Source organism: Sciurus carolinensis, chromosome 11 (genome assembly GCF_902686445.1).
Source record: "Sciurus carolinensis chromosome 11, mSciCar1.2, whole genome shotgun sequence".
NCBI lineage: Eukaryota > Metazoa > Chordata > Mammalia > Rodentia > Sciuridae > Sciurus > Sciurus carolinensis.
In genome coordinates this window covers 42,152,136-42,175,835 of record NC_062223.1, presented here as the reverse complement: position 1 = coordinate 42,175,835, position 23,700 = coordinate 42,152,136, and the positions used below count along the sequence as shown (strand labels likewise).

At 42.2% G+C, this 23,700-nt stretch overlaps 1 long non-coding RNA gene across 2 annotated transcripts; it reads left to right on the top strand.

The window, feature by feature from the left end:
• The first annotated feature begins 5,080 nt into the window (after positions 1–5,080).
• LOC124959025 (uncharacterized) lies at positions 5,081–22,245 on the top strand. 2 transcript variants are annotated; one of them, XR_007103959.1, is made up of 7 exons: positions 5,081–5,192; positions 9,390–9,472; positions 9,570–9,667; positions 9,919–10,124; positions 10,229–10,352; positions 10,788–10,896; positions 18,036–22,245. It is a non-coding gene; the product is annotated as an uncharacterized LOC124959025 (long non-coding RNA). The 2 variants fall into 2 exon arrangements; XR_007103960.1 differs by having other exon boundaries at positions 9,919–10,128.
• Positions 22,246–23,700: the final 1,455 nt, after the last annotated feature.

Sequence of the window (23,700 nt, the reverse complement as noted above, 5' to 3'; positions counted from 1 at the left end):
TTTTCCTGACATATGAAATGGAAATAAAAACCTCAGAGGGTCATCGTAAAAGATTAAATGAGTTAATACCTATAATGAACCAAGAGCTTGGCTTTCGGGAAGAGTCGGTAACAACGATGTTTTATTTCTAAGGCTCTTGGTCAGACATCTTGGTGGGATGGGTTCCTAGACAGGTGAGCCTAGGCCAAAGGTGCACAGTGAATTAATTTTTCTGGAGAACACCAAATGCCCTCCAGAAAGCTGAGCCAGCGTAGCCTCCACTGTATACACAGTGATGAGCATCAGGACTGTGGAGTCACGAAGTGCCTCTCAGTCAGCTTGGAAGCTTTGGTTCTTCCTTCCAGATCAGCTTGGTTTCCTGAACCAGTGCAGGTTGAGTTGATGTGGAGCCGTTGGAGTGGTGGGCTCTTCTCTCTCCTGACATGTCCTGTGAGTCCATCAGCAGCTACCATTTATGAAACTCCTTGCCTTTTGTTAAGGATGGTGGCCTCTGTAGGTCAGGCAGGGCAGAGGTTGTTAACTTAGGGAAGAAGAAATGGAGGCCCAGACCAGCAAAGGGTTTATGTAACAAGAGGAACCAGGAGCCAGGTCCTCTGAATTCTAATGCACTTCCCATGGTACCTTGTTGCTTCTCAAAAATCCTTACGTTAAAATGAAATATACTTCTTCAAATGAAATATATTCACAATGAAATATACGCTTTTCTCCAAGTTAGTTGGGAAAAGTAGCCATTAAGTCTGTATTATATACTAAGAGAGCACTTCTTAGAAAAATAAATTTAATTGCAGCCTCTTGATTCAAATCAAATCCACTCTGTTTTAAACTTTCAATTATGGTAAGATAGAGCTGTAGAGAATGTGCTTTCCATCCTAATTTGAGACCTCAGATGGCAGTTCCTTTTGTAATTCTATCTTTAAAAAACTGCCTCCCCCAGCCCCGAATCTTGTTATCTTCTCTTTGACTTGCCAAACAAATCCAGTCCAAAAAAACAGAGCTGATTAAATGCCTAAGGGAAGGAAGAGAGGAGCTCAAATCGGTAGAGTCTGTTCCTACATGTTCGGGCTAATTTAATTTTTCTCATATGACAAATTAGAAAAGAAAAGAAAAATTAGCATAGAAGGACAATTCAGAACAAACCAGGGGTGCCATGTGTCCCAAATTAGGACAAGATTTCATAATCTGCTTTTCTAGGGATGTAGTAAGTTTCTGGCATGCAGGGATCCACGGGTGAATGCTTTTGTTTTCCAGTGTTTCTCAGTCAGGGGGAGCTTAATCACAAAGTGAGGGGCTGCCCGGGGTGAGCTGTGCCCCAGGCCTTCTCTTTGGTGAGCCAGGCTAACAACCAGGTTAGCGTAGCTGGCTGTGCGCGGGCTAGCTTGCTCATGATGCAAAAATGCCTCGGGCCTAGGAAAGTGCATTCAGGTCTGGCCAGTGGTAGATGATAGATGGATAGATGGATGGATAGATAGATAGATAGAGATGATAGACGCATAGGTAGAGGAAGAGAGATCATAGATAATAAAGGACAGACACATAGGTAGATGATAGATGATAGATACCCAGAAGGCTGATGAAGGTGATGATAATGATAGATAAAAGATGACAGACGTAGGTAAAAGATAGATGATAGAAGGTAGGTGATGATGATAGATGACAGACAGATAGATAATAGAGGATTTATTCGGATGTAGAACATGGCGGCTTCCATACCACCCTCTAGCCCATCAACCCTGGTAATTTCCACCAAGTCTGTCCCTAGAGCTCTAAGAATATTCAAAAGACCTGCTCTGTGAGTGCAATTCTGAGGGCAACTTTTTAACCTGCAGGACTGGTACTCAATAGCTACAAGAGGTTTCTCTCCCTCCTTGGTGAAGAAAAGACGCAGGAACCTAGCAATACTCAGTGACTGACAGTCTTGAATGACCCAGGGATTTTTGCCTTAAGATGAACTTTACAACAACTTATAGGCCAAATTAATCCAAAATAAGCCCTGGTAAACTTTCTACCCATTTCCTGGAGGATCAGAAAGAGATAAGTCCGGGGCAGAGTCTAAAGTCACTGAGCGTCTGGTTGGAGAATCAGCCATGGCTGGATGGTTTATCTTACTAAGTAATAGAAATCGACTCTGGTTCACTTAATAAAAAACAAAGTGCAGGGACTTACTGAAAGTATATATGAAAGTATTCAGATTTCTAGGAAAAACTAAATAAGAATCCCAGGATCTCTGGGGATCTGGGTCGCAGGCATTAATAAAATGGAGTTACACCAACAAAACAGCCTGTGAAAAGTCGGCAGGATGACTTTCCCATCAACCTGCTCCACCTGATTCAAAGTGCTGGGGGAGAACATCTGATTAGGTCAACCTTGGCCCAGGCAGGTGACAGGGGACACAAGGCAGGGGACGCAGAACACAAGGGATAGAAGCCTGTATGCACTGCTCAGGAATGATTCCCCAAAGAGCACTCGCGTTATTAAGGGGAACAATGCCAAAGGGATGTGAGCAGGCCAAGTCCGTAGCTGTCTATTAGGTTTTAGTTTCTGTCTAGAACTCAAAGAAAGGGCTAGGTTTACCCACTTGCGCTTCCCAAGGTTTTCAGCCCAGAGAATTTCCAGAAACTTAAGATTGTTCACAGGAACAAAATTTCCTCTTCCTTACCTTCCACATTAAGGACAAGCTCACCTCCAGCTTCAAAGAGGTAAGGGCAGGGGAACCTACGCACAAAACAGCAGCAGGAGCTGTGACCGGGAAGGGCAGAGCCTGTGGCAGGCCGGAGCAGGGGCGCCTGTCCTGTCCTTGACTCTGAGAAGGGCAAGAGGAGTCCAGGCTGAGGGAGAGAAACTGGGAGGGCAGGAAGGGGATTGTGTGATACCTCAGGGGAGCGATCAGCTGGCCTGGGGCAGAAGGGTTTCAGAAGAGTGACCCCGGGGCCCATTTCTTCACCTCTCTCGGCAACCTCAAACTTGCGGTGGCCAGAGTAGAGACAGCTTCTCCCCGTTGACTTGGCTTGTCCCTGAGGCCTGGTAGAAATGTCCGTGTGCCGACCCAAAGAGCATTTCAAGAGCTGAGGTCTCAAGCATTGGGGGTATCCATGCGCCTCCATCATCCATGCCACGCCGAGAACACACCGCAGCCAACCCAGTGGTCCCAGCAGGATGAGTGACACACAGAGAAGAACCTTCGTGTCAACCCTCAGACCTCCATCTGTAGGGACCGCCACTCACTAGGCGGTCTAGATCACCCACCCCCGCCCAACACCCCCCTTGTCACACGCCAAGTTGAATTTATCCTAAGAGCAGCGCACTCTGTTGAAAGGTTTGGGAAGTCGCATCAGATTTGCTTTTTAAAAAGCTCACTCTGCCCTGACACAGAAAAAAAAAAAAGAAAAAAATATATCTATATATATAAAATAAAATAATATGCTCACCCTGGACAGTCTATAAGGGGCAGGAGTAGAAAGATACAGATTCCCTGAAGTTACAACCTGTTTTTTAATGTTTTTGCTTACAAGCATTTCCAATGATATAAGAGTACGCTTTTATTATGTAGTAAAAGAAGAAATCAACCTTGTATATTCATTATGAACTCTACATGAATAGGAAAAAAATGATAATATGTAAATAGAAGAAAATATACCTAAAGGTTTATAGCGATTATCTCTGGGTGGGATTATGGCTATTTTCTTTCTTCATAATTATATGATTGTATACAATGTCACATATCATTTTTGTTATTATAATAAAATACTACTATAATTTATTGGGCACTTGTTATACCCTCTGATTTCATAAGTTATTCTATTTAATTCTTGCTCCCCTTTTTTGCTGAGGAGACTGAATTTTTAGGAGAATACTTTGACCAATGTCAGAGCACTACTCTGTGGCAGTCAGAACTTGAACGTAGGTCAATCTGACACCGAGACCTGAATCATCATACTCTGTGGATTCTGTTCATTTGTTGTCTTTTGTTTTTTTGAGGAAATGCCCAGATCTTATTTGTACAGATCGATAGAGTTCAACAGGCACATGTACCTGTTAACCCATACCTGAAGCAAGATACAAAGTATTTCTTTTATCACCCCAAAGTTCTCTCTCCCCTGTTAATCTTTACCCTCAGCCTTCAGTAACTGCTGTTGTGATATTTACAAATGAATTTATAGAAAATAGACTTTTTTTTTTTTTTTTTTTTTTTTTTTTTTGGTTCTTGGGATTTAACCCAGGGGCACTTAACCACTGAGCTACATCCCCAGGACTTTTTATTTTCTATTTTGAGACAGGGTCTTGCTAAATTGCTTAGGGCCTCGCTAAGTTGCTGAGGCTGGCTTTGAACTTGTGATCCTCTGCCTCAGCCTCCCAAGTTGCTGGGATTACAGGTGTGCACTGCTGCATCTGGTTAGAAAATGGACTCTTTTGATTCCATCTTCTTTCTCTTAGCATAAGGTACTTGAAATTCTTTAATGTCTGCTGTTCTTTGTTGTTGTGTGTGGTACTCCATGTGTCTGAATAGACTGAAATTTTTTCATTCATTTTCCTATTGATGGACATCTTTTTCCACTTTCAGGCCATTATGAATAAAGCTACTACAAACATCACCTGCAAGTCTTTGTGTATGTATGTGTTTTTATTTCTCTTGGGTAAATAAAAGAGTAGAAATGCTGGGTCAGAGTAAATATATATTTAATTTTATAAAACACTAATAATAAAAATGTCAGGTCTCTGCCTTCAGATCCTGACCCAGGGCTGCAAATTCCTGAGTGATAGGATGCTAGGAGCATCTTTTGTTTTAATATTTGTTCTTTTACACTGGTTCCTAGCACAAACCTAATAAATTCCTTGTAGTTTCCTGAATGACAAGAGTATCTCTCCTTAATGAGGTAACTCTCGGTGGGTTCCTATCTAGTTTCAGGATGGGAACTGGTCACTGGAAGGAGCAAGCCATGACCAAAAGCCTAGAATCTTCAGCCTCACTCCCCCATCCTCTGGACAGGGGAGAGCAAGAGGAGATTGAGTTAATAATTGATCATGCCAATCATGAAGCCTAGATAAATGTCCCTAAAAACAGAGTTCAGAGGGTGTCCAGTTGGTGAACACATCCTGTGCCAGGAGAGTGGCACATCCCAACCCATAGGACAGAAGCACCTCCTCTTGGGTCTCCCTTATACCTATCCTATGTATCTCTTCATCTGGCTCTCAATGTGAGTGTTTCCCTAAGTTTGGTGAGTTATTCTAGTAAATTATTGATTCTGAGGAAGGGGTTGAGTTATAGGAACCTCACTTTTTATAGCTGGTTGACCAGAAGTATAGGTAACAAGTGGGGACTTACAATTGGCATTTGAAGTGGGTGCCTTCTTACTGGACTGAGCCCTTAATTTGTAGAATATAAATAGAATTAGGGTTTAATTGAATTGCAGGACAACCAGTTGGTGTCTAGAGAGCTGGAGAATTTTTGTTAGTGTGGAAAAAGCCACACAAGTGGTGTCAGTGTTGAAGTATTATAAGAGTATAATACTTGTCTTTAGTAACAGTGTTTGTATCATTTTACACACTTACCACCAATGTGTGAAAGTTCTACTTGTTCCTTATTGCCAACACTTAGTTTTATCAGACTTTTTAATTTTAGTCACACAGGTAGTTATGTAGTGGTATATCATTGTGGTTTCAATGTACTTTTTAAAGTTAACTTCTTCTAATGACTAATGATGTTGAGACCTTCTTCATGTGCTTATTGACTACTTCTGCACCTTTGTTTGAGAAGTGGCTATCCAAGTCTTGTGGCCTTTACTTATAGTTCACAGGTTAGTCAGGTTTCCATTACTGTAACAAATATTTGAAACAATCAACTTATAAAGAGAAAAGGTTTATTTTCACCCATAGTTTTGGAGGTTTCAGTCCATGCTTGACTGGTCTGTTGCTTTTGAGCCTGTCTCAAGGTGGCTCATCACTGTGGGAGTTCATGGTAGAGAAAAGTCACTCAACTCATGGTGGGGAAGCAAGAGAGACAGAGTAGGAGTCTGGTCCCACCTCCAATGACCTGAACACCTCCCACTGAGCCAAACTCTGAAGGTTTCCACTGCCTCCCAGGAGCACCTCCCTGGGACCCAACCTCTAACGCCTGTGCCTTTCCGGGAAGAACTGGCCATCATTCCTTCCATTTTTCTCCCAGTCTCATTTCCTACCTCATTCCTCTTTGGTATTCACGTACATATTTATTATCATGCCTGATACTTTGCCACTGGTTATTAAGCCTTTATTCATTTTCTTAGGTCCTTCTTTGCTCTCTCTGCTTCAGTGTGGATCATTGCTATTGACCCATTTTCAAGTTCACTGATCTTTTCTTCTTCATGGTCCAATGTAACGTTAAAGCATCGAGTGAATTTTTCACTTATAAATTGTATTCTTCAGTTCTGTAATTTCTACTTGCCTCTTTTTGAAGTCTCAGTCCATTAAGGTTTCTATGGCCACCTTTTCCTTTTAATCCTTGAATTTTTGTTATGGATGCTTTAAAATCTTTTCTAATGCCCACATGGGTCATCTCTGGGGGAAATTCTCTTTCCACCGACTTTATTCTCCTGGCTATAGGTCATATTTCCTGTTACTTTATATGTCTAGTAATTATTTTACTGAATGCTGGACATTATAATGCCATATAACATTGAACCTGGATTATGTTGTCTTCATTTTGAGGGTTGAACATTGCTTTGGCAATCCAGGTATTCAAGGTTCAGCTTGGTCCTGCTGAGGCTTGTTTATAAGCTTTGTTAAAGTGGGTCAAGAGTGGTCCAAATGGTAGGCCAAGAGTAGTCCTAAGAATTGGCCTGTCTGGGGTTTCAGCTGAATACTCAGAATCTTTAGTGAGATGGTTAAACTGCACCTGGCCACAGATCCAATGTCTTCCTTCACTGTGAAACCTCGAGAATCTATCCAGCTTGCAGTACCTTGGTAGCTATTCTCTGCCAGGCCGTGCAGGGTCTCATGCACCTGTGCAACTTTTTATTTGGTCAAAGACTAAGGAGAACCCGTATGCGGCAACCTGACTCTGAACTCTGTCACTCCACCCGGGAGACCCCTGCTGTCAGTTGGGATCTATTCCCTGTGCTGCCATTTAGAAAGTGTCACCGGCAGAAAGCAAGATTGAGGGTGCAGCTTGCCTCATGTGTTTCCTTTGCTCAAGATTCACTGGCTATATTTTTGTAAATTTTTACAAGCACTGAGCAAAACTCTTGGCACATAATAGGCGCTTAGTAAGATGTTTTTAAAGGAGGATCTTGTGATGAATTTGGCTCATTTAAGTCTAACTTCTGGAAATACCCACAAGGCTATTCAAATGACCTATTCAGAGAATCAATCTCCATCTCCCTTACCCACACCCAGCTTCCCCTCAGGGGTAACCAATTTTCCCTTCCGAAGCTGGTAAGCAGCTGTGTATGTGTGTGTATGTGTGTGCGCGCGCTCGAGAGAGAGAGCATTCAAGTGACTCAGTTTGTAAAGCGTTGAGCACTTAGAGAATGATCAGAATTACATTCATCCACAGTTAAGATGCACACTGTTCTCTGGGGGATTTGATACACTTTTTCCAAATCAGCTAAATGCTCTCTGGAAGAATTATCGCTGGGGAGGGGAGGCTGTGGACAACTTAGCATAAATCACCATTCAGAACGGATTCTAGAAACCCTGCATATAGATTTTCATGTTGCCAAGAAAAGAGCCTCTGAAAACTGTTTGAAGTGGGAGGAGGAAGGGGCCATGGGGAGGGAAGTCCCCCCAGAAGGGAAGGCTCCAGGCTGAGGATGTTCTTAGGAGGAAGAAACCCCAGTGAATACCTCCTGGCTGCAGGCATTCACCTCAAACAACCGCTAGGACTTATCTTCCTGTGGCCCATTTTCTGGGCCAGTGAACACAATGAAAGATAGGCCATTTTCTTTTGTTTTCGCCTTGACTGGGAAGAGCAGGTCTCCAAAGGAAGGATTACTTCAAGCCTGCTTTGGAGATTACGTTGGGATTTTTCACACTTTGCCATTATCTATTGACTCCCTCATCTCTAACACACACACACACACACACACACACACACACACACATCAATACCATCCTCTCTGCTGTGAAAGATGTATCATTTGGCTTTGTGGCCCAATAACACTATTCTTTCTTTCTTTCTTTTCTTTTTTTTTTTTTTATACTGGGAATTGAACACAAGGGCGCTTTACCGCTGAGCCGATCTCCAGCACTTTTGTATATTTTATTTAAAGACAGGGTCTCACTGAGTTGCTTAGGGCCTTGCCAAGTTGCTGAGGTTGACCTTGAACTCACAATTCTCCTGACCCAGGCTCCTGAGCTGCTGGGATGACAGGTGTGCCCCACCATGCTTGGGACCCCCCATTCTTGTCTGAGAAACTCTGAGTGGGAGATTTGAGTTCGGAATCCCTAGAGTTTTGCCACGGGGACTAACCCTCCAGCTGAGACTTCCTCTTGATGCACAAGCACTTTTCTCCCCTGCTTGCATTTTGGTTCAAAAGCTCTAGACAAACAAGGGATTGAAAAGACTAAATATGTGAGCATTTTAATTTTCCTCTGGGGGGTGGGGGGAGACAAGTTATGATTTTCTTCCAAGCAAACAAACTGTTTTCCATATGTCTCCAAGAGAAAACTGCTTTTCTGTTTCTCTGCGCGTTCCACGGATAATTCCAGTGGGGAGATCCTAGGAAGCAGCACGTTTCGTGTCTTGCAGGGAAAATGTGTTTTTTGACTCATGGAATAGTCTCTAAGCTCTCGTAATTGGACTTGGGAGCCCACCCCAGCTCCATGCCTGAAAGGGCGCCAGGGAACACGGAGGAGCAAGGGGTGCTTGCTGGGCGGTGTGTGGGTGGGAGGAGGGCAGTGAGGCCTGGCCTCCTGGCCTGAGAAGGTGCTGCTCACACTCCCACCTCTGCCCCCCAAAGAGAGCACCCGCCCCTCCCCAGGGGATGGGAGTTGGGGTTGTGCACTGTGCAGCTGGTGGTTCAGAAACAACTTGTGCGGGGTTGCCTTCTAGATTCTGACTCCTGGGGACCAGAAGTCCCTGCTCTCAGACCTTGGAGGGGGAGCCTCAAGAAGTGTTCACGACTCTCAAACGCCCTGGGTCCTCCTTGGGGCTGTGGTGCTGCTCCTGGGCTGTAAATGGTATCCGGGCTCCTCTCCACACTCCAGCTGGGCCTCACTCCCACTGGAGGCTGTGGCGGGCACCCTCCTCCTGTGCCACCATTTGCTTTGCTGTACTTACCTCGTTAGGATTCTTCACCCACTTATTGTGGATAAGTTCTGGGAAGCATGGGAACCGACTGTAGCGGGTGAAGTGAAGACCACCTCATCCTGTTTCATTGTGACTTCCTCTTCCTGCCTCTCTCCACATTAGATAGCAAGCTCCTCCAGAGCTGAGATTTGGGTCATCTCCTCTTCACTTCTAGAGCCCAGCTGGGGCCTCGCCTGTGGAAGGCATTTGGTGAGAGTTTGCCCTAGGAAGCATAACTATTTTTTGTTTTTTTTCTGGCCCTATTTTCAACTAGGCTGGAAATTTGAAATTTCAAATCTCTTTCCAGGAGGGATCAACTGGGTAATCAAAGGGACAGAAAAAACAAAGACCCTGGCTCATCTGGGAATCGAACTCCTTTCCTAACCTATGGAGAATCTATCACTGGTATGGCAATACGATGGTTTTAAAATAAGTCCCAGATTCTTTGACAACACTCCCCCAAAAGAGGTAGCCTACTTCTCCTCCCCTTGAGTGTGGGTTGGTCTTAATGGCTAGCTTCCAGAGAACAGAATGTTGCAGGAATGATGATGTGTTAATTTTGAGGCTAGGTTGTAAAAGACAAATATACTGTCGCTTCTGCTGCTCTTCCATCTTGCTCTGGGGGAAGCCAGCACCATGCTGTATGGCTCTTCCAGCAACCTACAGAGAGACCCACACAGTCAGGGGCAGAGGCTTCCTGCCTGCAGACAAATGAGCCATTGTCCTGGGAATGGCTCCATTGGCCCCATTAAGTCTTCAGATGACCGCAGCCCCAGTCAAAACCCTGGCCGCCGTCTCCTGAGACAGCGAAGCCATGGCCACCGGGCCGAGCTCTTCCCAGACTCCTGAGTCCCAGAAATCGGTAGGTAATAAATGTTTTGTTTTAAACCACTAAGTTTTGAGGGTCATTTATTAGGTAGCAGTAGATAATTAATATAATTTGTCTGCACAATTGAATTTATGTAGGAAAAAAAGGAAGTAAGCAGGGACTCCTCTGGAAAAAAAAGGCTCCTTCATTCCAGAGAGGAGGGGAGACTTGTCTGCAACCAGAAGATCATGGCCCGGACTGGAAGTCTGTGTCTCAAAATGCGTATGTTTAAATTCAATCCCCAATGCAGGGACATTGAGAGGTGGAGCCTTGGAGGGCGGGAGGGTTGTGTTTAGGACCTAAGGGTGGAGTCCTCGTGAATGAGGTTTACTGTCCCTTTTCTTCTTCTTCTTCCTCCTCCTCCTCCTCCTTTTCCTCCTCCTTCTTCTCCTCCTTCTCCTTCTTCTGCTCCTCCTCCTCCTTCTGCTCCTCTTCCTCCTTCTGCTCCTTCTCTTCCTCCTTCTTTTGCTTCTTCTCTTCCTCCTCCTCCTCCTTCTCCTCCTTCTTGTCCTCCTTCTCCTCCTTCTCCTCCTTTTTTTTGGTGCTGGGGGTCGAATCTAGGGTCCCTGGCATGCTAAGCAAGTGATCTACCAGTGAGCTGCACCCCCAGCCCTGGGGGATTAGGGCCATTATAAGAGGAACCCTCCTTCCCATCAGAGCTCTCTTGTGAAGACACAGAAACAGCAGGCAGTCTGCAGCTGGAAAGGATCCTCACCAGAAGCAATCATGCTGGCACCCTGATCATGGACTTGCTGCCTTACAGCAGGTAAGAAATGGATTTCCATTGTTTGTAAGCCACCCCGTCTAGGGCACTTTGTTACAGCAGCACAAACTTGGAGAGAAGTTGCTTGTTTTGCCTGCTAGGACAGTGGACCAGTCTTGGGAATCCCACGTTTCCGACCTCCTCTTAACTCTCCGGTGGCTCTAAATGAGCATGAACATAAGTTGGCATGTCATAGACCATTCCTGTTTCTTGAAAACTGTCTGTGTGCTTCACATTGTTCTCTGCACCTGGCAGAAGTTACCTCACTGAATCCTCATAACCCCCCTGAGAGATCCTGTTACTGTCCTGCTTTACAGATGAGGAAACTGAGACACTGAGCAATGAGATAACTTGCCTAGCCGATTTTTCCTATTAGGAGAACGGCCATGATACAAATGAAGGCCTATTATGTACCGTGATTTGAACAGCGACTGTTTTCTTTAATACACAAACACAAACCTGCAAAGAATAGATCAAAGCCTCTTCTTTTAAAGATAACAAAAGAAAGGCTCAGGGAGGTTAAGTGACCTGCCCACAGTGGCACAAGGAGTGGCAGGCATGGGTTCTAGGCCACTGCTCCCAAAGCCTGCTTCCCACCGTGCTCAGCTCCCTCCCTGTTCCCACCAGCCTCTCGCTGCTCTCAGCTTCACATGTGTGTTTGGCAAATTCAGAAAAATCGTCCAGGTGCTGGCCAGCTGCCTAAATGAGGAACGGAGTGATAGCCCTGAACTCTCGTGTCCCCGGGCACCTCTCGGCAGCTGTTACCTGCGCGAGTCTGTGTCACTGTGCTCTACTGGCAGCAGGAAGAGTGAGGGAGCATGTGGGGAACAGGCAGGATAAACGGGATGCAGGAGACCCAGCTGGCCGGCTTAGAGGCAGGAGTTCAGTAAATCCAGAGGCACCGGAGCCGCCCGTGACATTCCTGAGGCCAAAGCCGCCTCTGGTCTTGGCTCTACTTCATGGGATGCAGCACAAATTCAGAGTGGGAGAAAGATCTCTGACTGCCAGGAGAGGAAAGGACCCCAGTAGATGAAGTCGGAGGGGGAAACCCCAGGACAATTTGCGAAATGAAAAAAAATGTATGTTGTGTCCCATCATCCCGTCCGTCTCTTCTATGTGGCTGGAGAAGAATCTTGTCTGTGTTAACCATCTCCTTTCCAGACACACTAAGCCCAGGTGGCTTCCTGGTGAGCTACGAATGCTTGGTTCTCCCTGCATTTCTCTGAGAAAGTGGCTGGGGATTGCGTTTTGGTTCTTGGGATGATCAAGCTTTGCCGTAATTCAAAGGAGAGGAGAGAGCGGTGTGGTTCCAACCCCTAGGACTGAGGGACCACTTGGAGAGCAGGTTAGAAATACAGACACAGTTTTACACCAGCTATCCTGATTCATTAGGTGCCCCCCCAATGGATCTGTATTTGTAAGTCATTTTTTGCACACTTAGGGAAACTCTGGGTTAACAGTTTCTCCAGGCACAGTCAAGAAAAGCATCCCACATCCATCTCCCCTGAAAATTACTGACTCTGGTTATGATGGTTACCTTAAGGAGTGGGTAGTGATTGAAGTGTGTAGGACAGGGCTTCAGAGGTGCTGGTTGCCGGGGGTGTACAGTATGTAAAAATACATCACACCGTGCCCTTAACAACTTGTACATTTTCTCTTCGTATATTATACTGCAATAAAAGTTTACAAAAATCAGTTCCTGGGAGATAGATAAATATGACTAGCAACTAACAAGACTGACAACTTCTTGAGTAACATAACCAACTGACATGTTGGGAAAAGAAAAGAACTTTGGAAAATAAGATACTGGTTATATATTGTAAAGCTAATGGCAAAAGAACTATGGAAATATTATACTCTAGTGAAGTTAAGTTGCTTTTCATAAAGGGCATGGGTTGGCAATTCTGAAATTATTTTTATGTGTACACTAAGTTTGTGCAAATAAATACATTGTAGATAATGAAGTCAGTTTTTTCACTATCAAAGAAAGAAGATAAAAAATGTTGGTAATGGAAGAACCAAAGGAGCTCTGCAGTATTAGGTTAAAGAATAAAGTGTGACTTCATGACTTTTATTTTATTTATTTTTTATGACTTATTTATTTATCAATATACATTCATACAGAATGCATAGGTGTAGAAATAAATGTGTGTGTGTTGCACATCCTCACACATACTCCATATACTGCCTAGTTTTCCCTCTTCAGAAGCCTAGAAACAATGACATCCCCATAGCAATGAGCACACTTAGCCCAAGATATTGGTTTCTATTACCATCCTGTGATGAAAATTGGGGATTCTTGAGAAAATGATTGACTCCAGGTCCTGGAGAGGGAAAATACAAAATGAACCTGGAAAACCTTGTGAGACCAGAATGTAAGGAAGATGATAGATGATGTTGATAGGCATCAACCTGAAACAGCAGCTAATGGTTAAATATATCTGGGACAAGTTGAACAACAAAATAAATACGAAAGAAGTAGGTCATAAACCATAAAATAAAGTAAATGCCCATGAGTCCATATTGATATAAGGGAATAAATAAACAAGAGCAAAAGGATAGCACTTCCTCAGAGCAGAATTCCAATTAACACACTTGGGAGGAGTTACAGTTACAGAAAATCATCACTAGGCAAACAATGGAGTAATAATTATTGCAGGCAAGAATCACCAAGAGATGCTAAAATTAATGTGTGAAACTATAATGAGAAATAGGATATTTGTATAGTCTCAAAGAATCTCCCTGCAGGGTATTATTACTTATTAGTTGCAAAGGTAAAAAATAGTAACTTTGCTATAGAGAATTCTAGTACACATTACCTTAATCAAAATATTGAAGTTTACCAGACCAGTAATACTATTAATATTATATACACTCTGATATGATGCACTAAAAGCAAAATGTCACATTGATGGTTTTCTTGTCAAAAACAAAAAACAAAACAAAACAAAAATAACCTCGATCTATTCATGAAAGAACCCCAGCAGTATCAAGTGCTGACAAGGATATGGAACAACTAGAATTCTCACATATTGCTGATGAGAATGCTAAAGGGCATGGCCACTTTGAAAAATGGTTTGGCAATTGTTTGTACATATAGTTAAATGTGCACTTAGTTATGTGATCTAGCAATTCCATGCCTACGTGTTTACCGGACATCTGTGAAACCTTCTGTCTGTCTACACAAAAAACTGTGTACACACTGCTATGGTGCTTGATTCATATTTGCCTGAAGCTGGAAACAATTCAAAAGCCCATCAACTGGTGAATGAAGAAACAAACTGTGGTACCTCCATGCATAGAAGACATCTTAGCATTAAAAAAATCTTAGTATTAAAAAAAAAAACTGATAGAACAATAGGAATGTACCTCAAATGTACATATGTTAAGTGAAAGAAGTCATACTCAAAAGGTTCTATATTCTGTGACTCTTTATGGCAATACTGAACCAAAACAAAACAAAACACATAAAAACAAAAAACCTAGATGAATTAAAAATAGGCAGTTGCCAAGGGGTAGATCTTGGTTGTAGTTGCATAAATGTAAATGTTTGCCAAAATTCAGAACTGTAAGTTGCAAATTTTACAACATCTGACTTAAAAAGAAAAACTCAGTAAGCCAGAACTTCATGTTTATTGTTACTAATGATTGGAAGAGTGTTGATAATCATGAGAAAACATCAGATAAACCTAAATTAAGGAACATCCTACAAAATCACTATTCAAAAGGGTTAAGGTTCTCAAAGACAAAGACTGAAGAACCGTCCCCAATTAGAAGAGCCTAAGGACACATGACAATCTAAAGCAAAGTAGGAGTCCTAGATCGAGTCCCGAACTGTAAAAAAGACATGTGGATTAGGTCACAATATTGTGAAAAAATTAATTTTCTGGTTTCAATAAGGTACTATGGTTATGTAATGTGTTACTGTTAGAGGAAGCTAGGTAAAGGGTAGGTAGGAATTCTCTGCATTATATTTCTAAGTCTAAAATTCTTTCAAATTTTTTGTTTGCCAAAGACTCTTTGACAGTGTAAAAAGGCAATTTACTGAGGGGAAGAAAGTATTTTCAATACATATAAACAACAAAAAACTCATTCCCATAAAATATAAAGAAATTTTACAAATTAATAAGATATATATATATATGTATGTGTGTATGTGCGTGTGTACAAATATATATAATATATATATTATATATATATATATCACTTGACAGCAAAAGGCAAAAATTGTTCAAGGCACTTCATAGAAGACGATATCTGAATGCCAATAAACCTAAAAGATACATGCAGTTTCATTGATCATCAGAAATATGCAAAATAAGACCACAATGAGAAACTGTAACACACTTAACACAACTGCTGTAATTAAAAGAGAATAATACCAAGTGCTGGCAAGGATGTGGATTAATAGAGGACTTTCATATGCCTTTGGTGGAAGTGTAAATTGGGACCATCTGCCAATGGTGATAAGCAGAGCTAACCCCCACCCCACCCCCTGTAATTCTGCTTCTAGGTGCACATAACTGAGAAAAAAACGCAGACACATATTCACCAGAAGACACATAGAGAAACGTGGTACCCGTGCTATGTGTAATCATCCCAGGTGTGTATGGACCAAATGGCAATCGATCTAAATTGTGATGTATTCATGAGACAGAATAGCATGTCACAGTAATGGTGAAGAAACTACCAGCACACGACAACACTACTGAATCAGACAGACACAGCAGCCAGCAAAGAGGCACAGTTCATCCCAATGCCTTCTAAGCCAGAACAGTGCTTATCTTTGGGAAGAGGCAGGAAGTGACAGGGAGGGAGCATGAGGGACAATACTTACACAGGCATGTTCAATTTCTGCAAATGCATTGAGCTGCATATGTGTATCTGCATATGTGGTATTCTTACAAGAGAACTTACTTTTTTAGAAATATTTTTAGTTGTCCATGAACCTTTTGATTTAATTTATTTATTTATATGAGGTGCTGAGAATCAAACCCAGTGCCTTACACATGCTAGACAAGCGCTCTACCACTGAGTCACAACCCCAGTCCCAGTATTTACTTTTAAAAAGCCTTCTGGGGCTGGGGAGATAGCTCAGTTGGTAGAGTGCTTGCCTCATAAGCACAAGGCCCTGGGTTCGATCCCCAGCACCGAAAAAAAAAAAAAAAAAAAAAAAAAAAAAGGTCTGGAAGGTGGAGAATAGAGATATAGAAGCATTTTCATTAAAAAAAAATTCAAAAGTCCCTTTGTTTTATTTTTTATTTTTTTCCCTTTGTTTTAAAGAGAACGTAGTTGTTTTCTGTGTGGAACACTTCCCTGTATGGGGGAAGAAAAACACCTAGGATAGCCCTTTAAACATAGATATGCTATAAAGTCCAAGACTTCTCTCTGCTGAAATAGTAAGAACAACATAACTAAAACCAAAAGGAGGCAGACAGCAAATTAGAAAAGAAACTAACCATACACACCTGGAGATCTAAAAGTAAGCAAACAAACAAACAAAAAAACAGCTTCCAACAAATCAAACTGGAGGCGTGAAAATACATGCTGTACAGCGTAATCAAACCCCCATGCCCGTGGTGATTTGGGGAATCTGCCTTCTCAGGGTGAAAGTCACGGGTTACTTTAAGGAGCAAGGATAAGGCACAGAAAAGCTACACTGCATAATGAAAAGGGCATCAGAATGAATAGAAGATAATTCCCTTGGACATGAAATGCAATCAAGTCAAGACCTATATTTTATCTCTGCTGAAGGCAGTCTTATTTGTTAGTAAAGTACTGGGATAATCAACCATTGTTCTCCCTGCCAAGACTGTCAAAACAAATACAAGCTTCTTTGCTCAGTGCTAAAAATGTCTAGGCCTTTGGAGAACAGCTGGGCAGAAAGCAATCTTGTTCAATTTCAGCACATTTTTCCCCAAGTATTAGGCTGTCCGAACGCAGCCCACATCAAAGCATCCCAGGCACCCACTGCGGGGACAGACCTGTCACGAGAACACATCTTATCAAACTCAAGCAAGCAGAACGCACAATGAAACCACTTTAAACTTGCCCAACTCCCTGTCGAAAGGGGTAAGGACTTTGAAGCATTAAAAAAAAAGCTACTCTAAACAGATAATTCCTTGGAGGTGCTTCTTATAAATATTAAAAAAAAAATAAGGTTGCTGTACTTGCAAAATGCTACGTATTGATAAGCCTCTGGGGATGTGAGAAGTGATTTGTGATCTCTTGGTTACCAATATCAATGGTGCCAAAGGGACATCTTCTCTTAAGCATTTGCAGGATTATTCTCCTGCTATTAAGTCGACTCTCATTAAAGCATGTCTTACTTGTGCCTTCATAATGTGTATTAATTAGGAGGTGTGTCAGTTATGATGTCTAGGGAATACAAGTAGCTAAAAGTTAATAATCAGCTCAACTGCCTTGAACAATAAGAACATGTCTTTCAATCAAAGAGCAAGAATCCTGCAGGTAAATCGATCTGAGGTGGGTCAGCACCCTAAGTCGCTCAAATGATGCTGTTGGGTACTTAAATTCTGTCATCTTTCGGCTCTTGAATCCTCATGCTGAGTTCCTCCTTGGTCGTAAGATCCTGGCATCATTCCCACGCACAAAAGCATCTAGAAGAGGAAAAGTGTTCCTGAGGGTTTCTTTTCATGTAAGGGGAAAAAAATCTTTGCCCTGCCCAAGAACTCTCAGCAAATTCCCCACCATGTTTTACTGGTCAGAATTGTGTCACATGCCAATCACTAGAAAGGCAAATGGGGCCACAATGCAGCCATTGGACTCATTCACTTCTCAACACAGGATTGGGGTCCTCCTGCTATGATAGGATGGAGCAAGACACTTGAATAAATGTGGAGCCCTGCCAGCTAGGAAGGGGAACAGGCTGCTAGGTGGGGAATCTTCTGTGTCTGCTACAATTGAGATGCAGGGGGAAGTAAGTTTGAAATTTTGCCTAACTGTGGGATATGTGAAAATTCTTTTAGTTTGTTCCCCTGGTTTTTGAAAACTACTATGAAATGTATTAACTCACTTTCTTTCCTACTATGGAAAGTGGAATGATTCCTTTGGCGTGTCTATGTCTAATGATGCCTCCCTCCCCCATCCTCAGAAAACTCTTCCTTTATCTGCATCCTCAGGACCCCAGGAGGAAGCCTGCAGCAGCCATATTTGTAGAATGGGATCCTGTCCCCCTGGCCAAAGCTGACTGGAGCTGAGGTGGTGGTGCGCCCATCAGGTTCTCGCCTCTTCTGGGGAATTTGGAAGGGGGGCAACAGCTGCCTGCACCAGGCTCTTCATGTGATTGGGCTGGTAACGTCACCTCTAGAATTGTGGGACAGTTGTTTTTCTATCTTTCAAGAAGCGAAGAAAAAGCTGGTGTTTGGGAAAGTAAAAATGAAATAAATACAAAGAAAGAAGCAGACATGAGTTTTGGCTTCAGAAGACACATCGAACGTCCCCCTTATCGCGCATGCGCACACCCAAGCCAGCTCGAGGTAGTCTCTATAACAAGCAACAAGAATCTAACCAACACATGAGAACACAGTGTCCCTTTTCAGACACGACTGAGGATCTTGCGGAATGTTAGGGTCTCCGTTAAGAACGTTTAGTTCTTATTATTCAGAAGGCTGTGGAGAGACCAAAACCAGTCACCCCTGTCATAAGTTCCCTCCAGAGCCCGCTCTAAAAGTTGCCTTTGCTCACTTTCAGTCTTCACCATTGGTTCAGCTTCTAACGCTTCAACTCTTTCTCCTAAGCAGCACTCAAGGAAGAACCCGCAGTGAGCACAGATCACTGTGTGCTGTGTGTGTGCGTTGTTGTGTCTGGGAGAGTAGGTGGTGGGACCCACATACATTGAGTTCCAACTGCTTGCCTTTCCTGGATGGTTTACTTTCACCTCTACCACGTACTGGTGGTACTCATGATAAAACCATTCTATGGTTGAAAAAGCTGCGTCTCAGAGAAGCATGTGAATTTTGTTAAGGTCACATGGTTAGAAAGCCATAGAAGATTTCACACTCAGGTTCAGTTCTCCCAGGTCCGTGGACAACCAAAGTTGGTGCTATTTTCAATATTTCATGTTATTACACACACACACACACACACACACACACACACACACACAGTTCCTTGATTGGATGTCCTGTTAGGTAGGTTCTGGTTCACTGGCATCTGACTCTGACTCTTAGATTTGCACAATATAGGAGATTCTTGACCTTGGGGGAAAGAGACAGGGACAGAAAGATCTCTCAGCACCAGAAATACTAGGGATATTTCTGCATATTCTAAATAAAACATTGCTATATCCAGTAAGAACTGGGATAGCAATTTTTAGCACCTTATTTATAAAGGTGGGAAAAACAAAAGCCAAAGAAAGTAAATGAGGAACACAAGATCTTCAGACAGACCCAGGAGCCCACTGCAGCCTTCTGACTCTGCCTGTCTCAGCAGGAGAACATTCTGGAGTGGTTGGTCTTTCTTGACTAATTAAAGGTGATTGGAGTTTTAGTGTTGGCGTGGCTTTTGCCTCCCGCTGTTCCCCATCTTTCTCATCCTTGGACGCCATACTGTCTGCAGGTTGTCAGTTACCAAGAAGTCCGGGAAGAGGTGGTGCTAGCTGAAATCGGTTCGGACAGAATGAGATTAGGGAGATTCAGGCAAAACCCTGGACCTCAATGTGGTTTGACCTTAGCAAAAAAAAAAATCATGCAAGTGCTTAAATCAGACTCTGCAAGCGCCTCAAAACTGACATGGCTGCACAGCATAAAGCTCCCGTCTGGAATAAGCAAATCAGAACCAAACTTATGTCTTCTGATGCTCTCAATTCTTCTCAACCTATTCAATGTTTTTGTTTTATTTAGGTTTTTAAAAAAAAAAAACCCTCACAGTTGATTTATCACAATGGAATGTTGTATGCTTATTTTAATGCATTCCAACATTACCAAGGTAAAATGCAGAAAGGGAACATTTGGAGTTGAGTTTGAAATACCATCAGTAGCCCTTCCTGTAAACCCTGCCAATGTCAAGAACATGTTAAAGAATGTAAGCTACAGGAAAACTCCAATTAGTCAAAATGTCCAGGGAATGGGAGATTCCAGGTTATTTCTGAGAAAATCTTTTTCACATCAACTCTTGACGTTGGAAATCTTACCAAAAAGTATGAGTTGGGTTTCCTGTCTTAAGAAGCACAGTTTATTCCAGAAGTAATTTAATGTTTGTCTGACAGTTGAGGGTCAGGCTGTATCTCAGGTTAAACATTCTGGACCCCAATTCCCATTGTCCAGGAAAAAAAAAAAGCAGCTAAACAGGAGATTGGGGAGACTTTGTACGCCACCCTAGGACATGTTTTTGATGTCTCTGAAATGAGACTTTTCCTTTTGTATTTTGCTCCTTTCTCCTTGTACGGGAGGCGGGGGGAACATCTGCTAGACTTGGTGCTTTGCCTGCATAAATTCCAGCTAAATCAAGATTTCCCCATACTTACAGTTTTGCATTTTGTCCTTATAAAATGTAAAAATATAAATGCCTTGGCCATCAGCAATTGGAAGCCATCCTTCCTCTGGTCTGTACAGGAGGACTTGGAGAAGTGAGCCCACCTGCTGCCCTTCCCCCCACCAGTGGAGAGCAGATCAGCAGAATTCGATCATGTCTTCCCAGATCACTTGTCACTGTCGGGACCAGGCTCCTCAACCTTAGCATCCATGACATTTCGGGTTGGGTGATTCTTTGTTGAAGGAAGCTCTGCTGTGCGTTGTAGGACCAGGACTGTCTCTGCCCCAGCTGCCTGGAGGCCAGTGACACTTCCCCATCTTCTTAGCTGTGACCACCAAAAATCTCTCCAGACATTGCCAGATGTCCCCCGAGGGGCAGAGTTGCCCCCAGTTGAGAATTACTGGTCTAGACACGGGCTCAGTTATTCCTTTTCTTCCTCTTCCCCTGTCATCAAGATTATGTGTTTTCTTGACCTTGGCAAGTAATTTCATAACATATTTCCTGCTCTATTTCATGGAGAATAAAAATAATTCTCTGATGAAAGTCATATTTTGACTTGAATTGCATGAGGCAGGCCTTGTTAAAACCCAACCGCAGGCTCCTCGTTGTTTTTGGAAGGCAGCAAATTTGTTTTCCGCTTCGATCCTGATTTTGATTTTTAAATACTGACTTTTCCTACTCTACTCCGTTTCCCTGGAGGTCACTGTCATTATGGACGTCAAATCGATGTCTCAGATAGTCTCTCTCAATTTCATTTTTGCATCTGTCTCAGAATTATTTTTGCTACTGTGTCTGCTTCCTAATGTTTAATAGATTTTTTTTTTCACCCACTATTCCTTTAAGTCCATTATTCCCTTTTTCCAGTGAGTTAAGTTTAAATTTTATGTTCTTGGAGAATATTTCGTGGACTTTGAAAATCTGCTACGTGTGTTAAATCCAGGTGGCAATTTATAGATGCCCGACTTCAGTCGACAGTCATATTTCCGCCATAGAAAGAGGGAGTTGTTGAAATTGTTTGGGAGAAGCAGATTTTGTGATTAGGAGAGTTACCTGTATATGTTGATTATCAAATGTCAAACAATTTAATTATGCTACAGTTTGGATTTGGAATGTCCCCCCCAAGGCTTGGTCTTTAGTGTGGTCCTGTTGGAAGGTGGTGGGAACTTTGAGAGGTAGGGGCTGCTGGGAAGTGGGGCCACTGGGATTGTGCTCTTGAAGGGGATTGTGGGGGCCCAGTTCCTCTCTCTCCCTCTCTTTTACCTCCTGGTCACCAAGAGGTGAATGGTTTTGCTCCCCTCTGTATTCCCTACCAAGAATTCTGCCTCACCATAGGCCCCAAAGTACTGGGTACAACTGACCAAGGACTGGAACCTCCAAAACTGGGACCCCAAATAAACCCTCTATCTTTGTAAACTGGTTATATCAGGTATTTGTTATGTTAACTCAAAACTGACTCACACAAATTAATGACTCATATATCTATTTTGGACTAAATAAGTGTATGCACACTCAGAATTTTCCAGATTCATCAGAGGTTTTGCATTTGTATTATTTTACTTAGATTGTAAAACATGGAACACAAAACTGTGATGATCTCCAACTACATAAAAATATTTCCAGGTTGAGACCGTAACTCAGTGGTAGAGTGCTTTCCTAGCATATGTGAGGCCCTGGATTCAATCCTCAGGGCTGAAAAAAAAATTTCATGTACATAAGCAAAGGTTAGCATATGAAAGTTAGCATTTAAATTAGCTAGAGATGATGAACATTTTTTCATATGTTTGTTGATTGATTGTATTTCTTCTTTTGTGAAGTGTCTATCCAGTTCCTTAGCCCATTTATTGATTGGGTTATTTGGGGGAGGGTTGGTGTTAAGTTTTTTGAGTTCTTTGTATATCCTGGAGATTAGTGCTCTATCTGAGGTGCATCATCTCTAGCAATTACAGAAATGCAAATCAAAACTACTGTAAGATTTCATCTCACTCCATTCCAAATGGCAATGATCAAGAACACAAGCAATAATAATAGTTGACGAGGATGTGGGGGAAAAGGTACACTCATACATTGCTGGTGGGATTGCAAATCGGTGCAACTACTATGGAAAGCAGTGTGGAGATTCCTCAGAAAACTTGGAATGGAACCACCATTTGATCCAACTATCCCACTTCTCTGTGTATACCCAAAGGACTTAAAATCAACATACTACAGTGATGCAGCCACGCCAATGTTTATAGCAGCTCAATTCACAATAGCTAAACTGTGGAACCAACCCAGGTGCCCTTCAACGGATGAATAGAAAAAAGAATGTGATATATATATATATACACAATAGAATATTACCTGGCTTTAAACAAGAATGAACTTATGGCAAATTATTACAGGTAAACGGATGGAATTGGAGAATATAATACTAAGCGAAATAAGCCAATCACCAAAAAAAACAAAGGCCAAATGTTTTCTCTGATAAGCGGATACTGATCCATAGTTGGGGGGCAGGGTGGAGAGGGAAGAATGAAGGAACTTTGGATTGTGCAGAAGGGGGTGAGAGAAGGGGTGGAGTTGTGGGGACGTGAAGGACAGTAGAATGAGACACATTATTACCTTGTATACATGTATGATTACACGACTGTGTGACCATACCATGTACAGTCAGAGAAAAGAGAAGTCATGCTCCATTTGTGTACAATGTGTCCAAATGCATTCTACTGTCATATATACCTAATTAGAACAAATTAAAAAATTGATCAATGTAAAACAGAAAAAAATTAAATAAAAATAAATTTTAAAATGTTATTTAATAGTTGTATTGATTATAGCAGATCCTTTCCTCCTTTCAAAGTTTTCAATGGATTATTGTTTACATAAAATTTAAATAGTACATATTTATTTCTTATTACCTGAGGAAGTTTCTCACTCAAAATACAAAACAGTGAACTGATGATAAATTACTTGAGGTATCATCACCCAGTTACAGTCACTATCAACAGTTAGTCTCTTTTTCCTTTTACAAAACAGATGCACCCTATATAAATAGTTCCTTATCCTGCTTTTAAAATCGTAGTGAGTGTGAATATAAATATACAGCTATCTATTGGTATCTGAGGGGGATTGGCCACAAGTCCAAGTGTAACAAGTACAATGTTATAGTATTTACCTGTAACCTACACACATCCTCCCTATACTTTAAATCATCTCTAGATGACTTATAATACCCAATACCATATAAATGCTATGTGAATATCGTTTTATTGTGTTGTGCAGGGAATAATGATAAGAAAAAAAGGCTATATATTTAATACAGATGCAATCATC